An 8,929-nucleotide genomic window follows, 5' to 3' on the forward strand; every position below is an offset into this window, starting at 1 on the left:
CAGAGAGGCATTTCTCACAGCCATGATCACCGCCTTCGTTACCGATATCTTATGTAAACCTCCAATGGATAATACGGTACAATATACGGAACGTTGGGAAATCAAAGAATAGTCAGAGAGGTTCTTCACTTAACACTCTTTGTTAACAGAAAATTCTCTTTCTACAGGACTATTTCCATGGAACACTGTAAGTATACTTTTGGAAAATCTTATGTGTTTATCATGACTAAAAATTTTCATAAGAAATATATCTAATCTGTCTTTAAAGCACTAGTAATACAGATTCTCTCAAAGAACTATTTGTCACCACATACGGAGAAAGGCATGATGGTCCTCTCACCATATCCTTGCGCAATGGTGATTTCTGATTAACTAATGATTGTAAACAAATAAACGAGAAAATTTCTGCAATTTTTTCTGAAAGAAAGAATTCCAAGCTTTCGTATTCCTTTGCATGCTGCTGTTGCACCACAGCCAATATGCACTGATCTAGTATCCAGAAGATTCTGTCTTTGTCATATCCAAAGCTACTAGTTGCTTGGCTGTTTTAATATAAGACATTACACTCTTTTTCAAGAAGCGATTAGCAATATTGCGGACCACAGAATATAATTTGTCAAACATGAAGGTAAAAGAGGCTTGTCCGATTGCAAATATGTCAGATAGTGTACTAGTTCTAATGCTACTGATTTGCAAGAATAAACGTTTCGCTTGTAGCAGGTCGTCCGCTAAAAACTTCCAGGGCTTATAGTGGTCTGGTCTCTTGTAAATAGTTGAAAAGTGACCAAAAACACACGAAAAAGTGACCAAAATCTCATAATGCCTCTTTTTTTCTTTGTCAATTTCTCCATCACCCCTCTCTTTGTTTGTTGTTTTGTTTCATATTTTCTTCTTTATTTCTTCTTTTTGAACTTCATCCTTTCTTAGGGTTTCTAAGTACGCGTTGTAGTTACGGTAAGCAGACTTAGCAGATGTAAGAAACTTCTGAGTAAGTGGAACCAGTTTTGCTCTATTTCCGAATTTTTCATCCCAGACATTATATTTAACTTAGCATTGAGAGTTCTCAAAGCCATGAAATATTCAAATTCATCACCTACTCTTAAGAAGAACATACAAGAAGCATAACACAAGACGAACATGGAACATGATGAACCACACAAACACACACATACAACGTTGAGTGGAGCGTTAACTATCACGATAGAAAACTAAAAGATCATTATGATAGAAGAAAGAATACACAGAAGGGTTCTCAACATCACCTTGAGAGCTTAAGCATCCACTGTGCTTTAGAAAGAATAAAGCTGACTGTTTCACATGTGGCAACAAGTACTGAAGCTTTCGGAAGAGTAATGAGTAACAAGTTTCTGCCTTTTTCCATTATTTTTATATTTTTCTTAGAAACCTGTCAATGCAAAACATAAATCTCACGAAAACGTTACTTTACCTCTTAAAAAAGTAACTTTTAGTGACAAATTTGAAAAAAAAAAAAAAAAAAAAAAAGGAACTTTTAGTGACCAATTTAAAAAAAAAAAGTAACTTTTACCAGGGAAGCAAGAAAGTTCGTGCGCTTTTGAACCACTCCCGCTTCCATTTGGCTGCTGCGGCGACATCTGTCCCCGTAGCATGAAAGTTTTGACTGTTTGGGAAAGCTTATTCATTGACGCATCAGCCACGGTGAATATAACAACGGATTTGTCAGTGTAATGTGTAAAAATCGCTCGTGATCATGTCAGTGTCAAATGAAGTTTTTAGAGCTTGTTTACTTTACGAGTTTAAATTGGGGACAAATGGTGCAGAAGCAGCTAGAAAAATGTGTGTTGCGCTCGGAGAGGGTGTAATAAGTAAATGTACAGCACAAAAATGATTCCAGACCTTTTCAACTGGTGACGAGACCTTTCAAGATAAGCCTCGCTTTGGGAGGCCTAAATCAGTGGATATGGACCACCTGAAGGCCTCTATTGAAGATTATTCCAGTCAAACATGCGAGGAACTTGCTCACCGATTCGAGGTAAGCAGGAAAATTATTCGGGTAAGTCTGCATCAGTTGGGGAAGACCTGAAAACTGGGTCAGTGGGTCTCTCACGAGCTGACCGCTATGAGCCAAGTTCTAAGACTGAATATCTGTTCATTTTTGTTGACGAGACACAAAATCTGTCCAATTTTGGACCGTATAATAACTTGTGACGAGAAGTGGGTCATGTATGACAATAAAAAACGGTCATACCATGCTATCACCGAATGATCCGAAGCCTTTGACTGCAAAACCGAACATCCATCAACACAAGGTTTTGCTCTGTGTTTGGTGGACTACAAACGGTATCGTGCACTACGAATTCTTGGAACGTGGTAAGACAATTACCAAAGATGTGTACTCATCACAACTGAGAACGGTAGCCACCAAACTGACCCAGAAACAGCCAGCACTAGTAAACAAAAGAGGTGTGCTCTATAACCAGGACAACGCGCGCCCTCACACCGCAAAACAGGCGCTGGAAGTAATCTCAGAACTTGGTTGGGAGCTTGTATCTCATCCTCCCTACTCCCCAGATGTCGCCCCTTCGGATTGCCATTTATTCTTGGCCATAGACAACTTTATGCGTGGCAGGCAGTTCAAGACTGAACAAGACGTCAAAAATGCAGTTGCTGAGTTTTCCGAGTCTCGGGAACAAATATTCTACAAAACTGGCATTTACAAGCTTGCTGAGCGCTGGGAGAAGGTTGTAGAAGCAAATGGAGGCTATTTTGCCGAATAAACAAACCGTTAAAACCCTGTAATTGACAGTTTTCTTCCATAGTATAAAAGCGCACGAACTTTCTTGCTTCCCTGGTAGTTAAAAAAAGTGACTCGCTATGAGCTCTGAACTTATGTAGATAGTGGATATTTTGTATGTACGGAGGTTTTGAAGACACTTGATTGATATATTTTTTCAAGAAAGGCAACATCTCAATTGCTGTTTTGATTTGGGGTGCGAATTAGGCCGAATTTCCATGCATGCGATAGAAGCGTGCTTTGCTTGCGATTTGGTGACCATAAACATTTCTGGCGGTGAATTTTGACTTTTATAGAACACAATTTTCCAGTCTCTACTTATATTTGCACAAATAAAAAAAATTGTGACCCAAAAGCTAAATTTCGTGACTTTTCCTTGACTTTTCTGATTTCGTGACCGATAGACACCCTGATAATAATATATATTGCTGGTGCAAAGACCTTCTGGAGCAGGGACCACCAGCTGCCTCACGACACTCACGCCTTCGGGGCTGGGTGTTTAGCACGTCCACTCTCCTCGCTGTTAATGCTGGCTTTCTACACCGGAGTTCGCTATTCTTTCAAGGAGCTCCATAATTGTCTTCACGACGTCGGGTGGACGCCGCAATGCAATGTCACCCATCTTCACCTGACCTAACCCGGCACTACTTGGCTTCGCTGATGCCACTGCAGCTAGGCATTAGTTTCTTGTACGTAAGGATTAAAATTATAGGAATTAGATTTCTAGGCGTCCGACATCTATCAAGTCCCATAAAGTGGATAGATAAGGAACAAATAAGAAATACGGAAAGTAAGTAAGCGTAAGAATTTATCCTGTTAGTTTGTCCAAAAATTCTTTCTTATCTTTTGTTTTCGTCTCAAAATGAGTTTTTTTTTTTTTTTTTTTTTTTGTTTATATTTCAAGTTTTTATCTATAGAGTATGGCCTTACCGTTGATGAATAAGTCATTTCTACTCTTCTACGTACTAGTTTAGATTACTTACTTACAACTTATTTTCCACCTGATTACTTACAACTTATTTTCCACCTGATTACTTACTTACAACTTATTTTCCACCTAATCAGTTACAATTTATTTTTCACGTGATACAGGGAAATGTTTGACACATGCATAAAATAGAGTTATGTAAAATAATACATTTATTTTACAGTTACAGATATAATACATAAATAATTATAAATTTCTCTACATCCTTTGATTAACGTTTCTAAAACCTTTTAGCATTGTTCCCTTTTAAGGTGCATCTTTTTATATATAATATATACATATACACACACGGCTACAGTGCCTCTAATGATTGGACTCTCACTGAGTGGCCACTCCAAAATAATCTTCCTTAGGCAACGCTCTAAAAAAAAACTGACCATGTGAGTCCTTCAAATCCGAGTATGGAAAAACAAATTTTTATTTGTACAGGAAAAAGTAGTAGTCTTTTTCATTTCATTTTACGAAGACAATGCAGCACCATGGAATTAAACCTTTTTTTTTTAATTAAAAAAAGGGTAATCACGATGTTTCTTTAGTATCACAAGAATTTGACACTTTCATAAGGTTCTTTCATTTTCAATAACAGTCTTTCAAAGGTTAAGATTTCGTTCTCCATAATAGAGGAAAGAAATTGTTATTACAAGCAATGTTAACAGGAACGATATGTTTCCTTCTTACCCGATATTAACAGGATTCTATCCATTCAACACAATGCAACAGAATAAAGTGAAAGCTACAGGACCAGGAAAGAACGCGAGAGAGTTCTATTTCTCGTTCACCTCAAATTTTCGTTGTCATCCAAAATCTGAAAGTACAATCGACTCAAACTGTACACATGTGTCTTGGCAACTTTGTTATAAAGATTTCAAGCAGCTGCATGCTTACATCTGGTTTTAAACTCGTAATACTCTTCAACAAACACAACACGGAAAATAAGTCACCCTAAAACGCCTCTCTGTAGCCTTTTTCTTTCCAATCTGACAAAATATACTTAAGCGTCTTGATAGTATGCATTCTCCTTTGATATGACTTAATTAAAATAGCGATAGTTTTGACGCTTCTAGGAAGATAGATGGTTCAACAGTCATTCCAAGTCAAAATTCTGTCCATTTACATTTTACAACCGTAAAGCAAATTTTAAAATTTGCAGAACACAGGAAGTACTATAAAATAAAGTAATCTTATGGCTAAAGCATATGCTGTAGCAGATTCAAACTTAATTGACAGTACAATCCGTACTTTACAATTGAGAAAGACTGCACGACATATTCATTAAAAAAAAAAAAAAAAAAAAAAAAAAAAAAAAAAAAAAAAAAAAAAAAGTGATCTTTAATTAACATCCCATGTATATTTCTTTCGGCTGAAGGAGACAGGTGAATGATTCTTACATGGGTTGGTATCAACCCACGAACCTTAGCACCATACGGAAGCGCTCTACCAACGAGTTACCGCACCCCCAGCCACATTCACTTAGTTAAACTTTCCGACACTGCCTCCCAGGAGAACTAACAATGGGGTAGTACTAACAGGCATGTCAAGTAGTGGCAAGAGAGTGGAATCTATGTTTAAAGATACCAATAGGCATTAGTCTGTTGGAACAGGAGAAGTCTGGAAAAACTTCAGTCGATAATCAGCCTGGATTAGAAACCAGATTCTCCTATCTCCAAAGCAAGAACGCTAAGCACTCGTCTACGCACTTTTGATTTATGGCACCATAACAATCATTACTAAATGTGAAGTAAAGAACTTTTAAGTAATATAGTACCACTCTCATTAGTATTTTGGTGCTACGGAGTCACGTTATCCAAATTTTAATTTTACCCTTTAATTTACAAAAGTGTACTGTGAAAAATGTACGTATGGAGCCAATTTTACTTGGAATGACTTCATTATACGAGATGCACCTTTTGTTGTAAATAACTTTTATGGTTAGCGATGTAAAACTTCTTAATTTGCTTATAGCGTAACATCTCACAATTTTGCTCACGACTGCAAAAATCTCGAAAATGTCTTTTCCAGGTTAAAATGACCTCTCTGTGTCCATCCTCGCTCCTTTGTAGCTTTCAAAGATTGTTACATTAAGGAAATAGGTTGTCGCATCCTTTTAACTTCAATATATTACGTTAAGTTTTTTGTCTACAATACTCATCGTACTTTTCCTCACTTACGTGCTATGGATAACCCTCCATAATGAGATTGAAAGAAAAAAACACATTTTAATGAGCTGGCGTCAATGTAACATTCGCGCTATTGCAACTGTTCTTTTTGTCATAACTGTAAACAAAACATGGTAGACACCCGTTTTTCAGCTAACTAATATTCCGTGGCAAGGTTATGATGCCACTATCATGTCGTTTGGAAAATATCATTTCCAAATCTCTTCAGCATTTACTTCATACTTTTCAAGTTCTGCGATACAAGTTACCCAAAGCCTAAGACTATCTCTTGTTACATTCATTGATCAACTGATCGTGGTTTGATGTTCCTTTCCAACATTGGCCCTATTTGACACGGCCTCCACTGCTTATAATGGACAAAGTATTATTGTTTTGTACCCAAGGCGCAATCTAACCACGATCAGAAGCACAAACACAATATAGAACACCCAGCCAAGAAAGAGCATAATACTGTTTCTTGTTACCATGTGAAACAGCGAAAATCGTACTTCCAATACTTTTTTTAAGATTTTAAAAGAAATATGTTCAATTATTGAACCATGACAAAGACATTACAGGAAAAGTTGTGATTTGGTATGTAATAACAGGGATACTGTTTAGAAATTTTCTCTAGACAATTAAATATATATAGTAATAAATAGGGCCTGGGTTTTTAAAATATCAATATGCGCATACGCAAATGCATATTTTGAAGGATACTACATATTCTAACGGTATTCGCGTATTTCTGTGTATATATATATGTGTGTGTGTAAACACGCATTAGTGAAATTGCAGCTCTCTACGAGAGCGTTAACCCGTGTCGACTTAACGACAAAGTCATGAAATGACGTTTCCACATTATAATATAATTTAGAATGTCTAACCGTGATAACGGAGAAACTAAAAGAGACAGAGAACGAAACTTTGCACGAAGCAACTAGAGAAAGGAGCACACCTGGCTGTGTATTCATGAACATCACCGGTGTTTCCAAACCATTTGTATGTGTGTATGTAAATCGAATTACCCAAATTGGATATCATCATGAAAACCAACAATAAAAATAAAGACAAGAGAGATGATAAACGCAGATAAGTGTTGCAAACTTTTCGAAATAACGTGAAACATGTGTTAAATGCAAACCCCGTTGGCGCACACAGGGAGTGAGGTACTAACGTTTTGTCCACCTTAAATTAAATATTGACAAGAACTGTTTACGCTGACTCCAAGTCTTAAAAGTGTCCATTTAACAGTGTTGCCATCAACAGAACAGAAAAATTGAGTTTGGAAAAGGTACAATAACTCGGAAAATGTCATTAGTTCTGTATGGTTTCAAACCTATACTGCAAGGCGGTAGACCATGAGAAGCAGTACCGTGCTTATGTGAGATCCATAAGTCACATACTGACTGAGATATTCGGTACCTTGTTAAAGCTCAGAAGTATAGTTTTTAAAACATGGTGCGTGCGCCAACTGCGTTTGCATTTAACACATACTTCACGTTATTTCTCGAAAAGTTTGCACCATTGATCTGCACTTACCATCTCTTTTGTCTTTATTTCCATTGTTGCTTCTAATGATTATATCCAATTTAAGTCATTCGATTTACAAAAACACAATTTTCTCCTGGGTTGACAACACTGTTCATCCGGTGATGTTTGTCAATACACAGGCAAGTGTCCTCCTTTCTCTAGTTGCTTAGTGCAAACTTTCGTTTCTATGTCTCTTTTGGTTTTCCCCTGATCACGGTTGGACATTCTAAATTATATTATAATGTGGAAACGTCATTTCATGACACTGTCGTCAAGTCGGCACGGGTTAACGTTCTCATAGGGAGCTGCTATTTCACTAATGCATGTTTACAGTCACATAGAATACATCAAGGGACACTCTAACATATATATAAAGTTACAAATCATTTCAATATTCTTAACATCCTGAATTGGCAGTTTCGTGTATTTTGGACATCCGTTAAGAAAGTATTTTTCTTACCTCTAAATGTGAAGACTCTTTTCAAGCATGTCTTTCAAACAAGAGAACATTTTTACTGTTACAAGTGTAAGTAATGGAAATATGTCTTGAAACTTATTCTACAACTGTTGAAACTATTAAGCGTCTGAGCATTCTTAACTGGTTTGATCTCGCATAAAACGATTCGAAAACATTTCTTTCAATGAAGGATGAAGATTTGAGAAAACAGTTACTCCTTTAATCTTTTAGATAGGTCAGCTGTTATCTTTAATCTTTTAGATAGGTCAGCTGTTATCTTGATAGACGTGAAGCAGCTGTTTCTTCACTCTTGGCGTGTCTATTGTTGTTAGTGTTTACAATACCGTCATATTGTTAGTGTCCTTTACATCTGCAGTGCTTTCATACATAAACTGGCGTAAAAAAAATTCTAGACAAATAACCCTTTATCTAGAGGTCTTATTTCAATTTTAGAAGCCTTACACTAGAGGTATAAAACGTGTTAATAAAGCGATTCGATCTTCGTGTAAGCGTTTTAGCTGCGGAACTTAGATACTGAATATCTAACAATATAAATTGATGACCTGCCGCACGTAGTAATTTTAAGTTCAGTTTTCCATGCTATTCCGGTCTATGAACAACTTTGCTCCCGTGAAGCTTATTGTAACGAATTCTGCCTGCAAAGTTTCGTAAGTAGCTTATTCAATGATAAACAGTATCACGTTTTTCTGTACCAAAATCATGCACACTACGAAATCTTCCTGAATAAATTGAACAAAGAGACTGAAATAACCCCAAAGAACATGCAACACGGGTAAGGTTAAGCTCCTGAAATATACTTTGAAGTGTATGGAGACCATTTAAAATACACAATTAAGAAGATTGAAATTTCAATTCAAGATAAATCTGTCGTCTATGCAGAGCACTCAAAGTTAATTAGTATAAAAATTATAATTAAATTAATTTATTGGGAAATCTGATGTTATATAACATTGCTGTTTTAAAGATAATAAATATTTAACTAATCCTAACTTCTCAAATTC

Source organism: Thermobia domestica, chromosome 8 (genome assembly GCF_964235325.1).
Source record: "Thermobia domestica chromosome 8, izTheDome1.hap1.1, whole genome shotgun sequence".
In the NCBI taxonomy this organism is placed as follows: Eukaryota; Metazoa; Arthropoda; class Insecta; order Zygentoma; family Lepismatidae; genus Thermobia; species Thermobia domestica.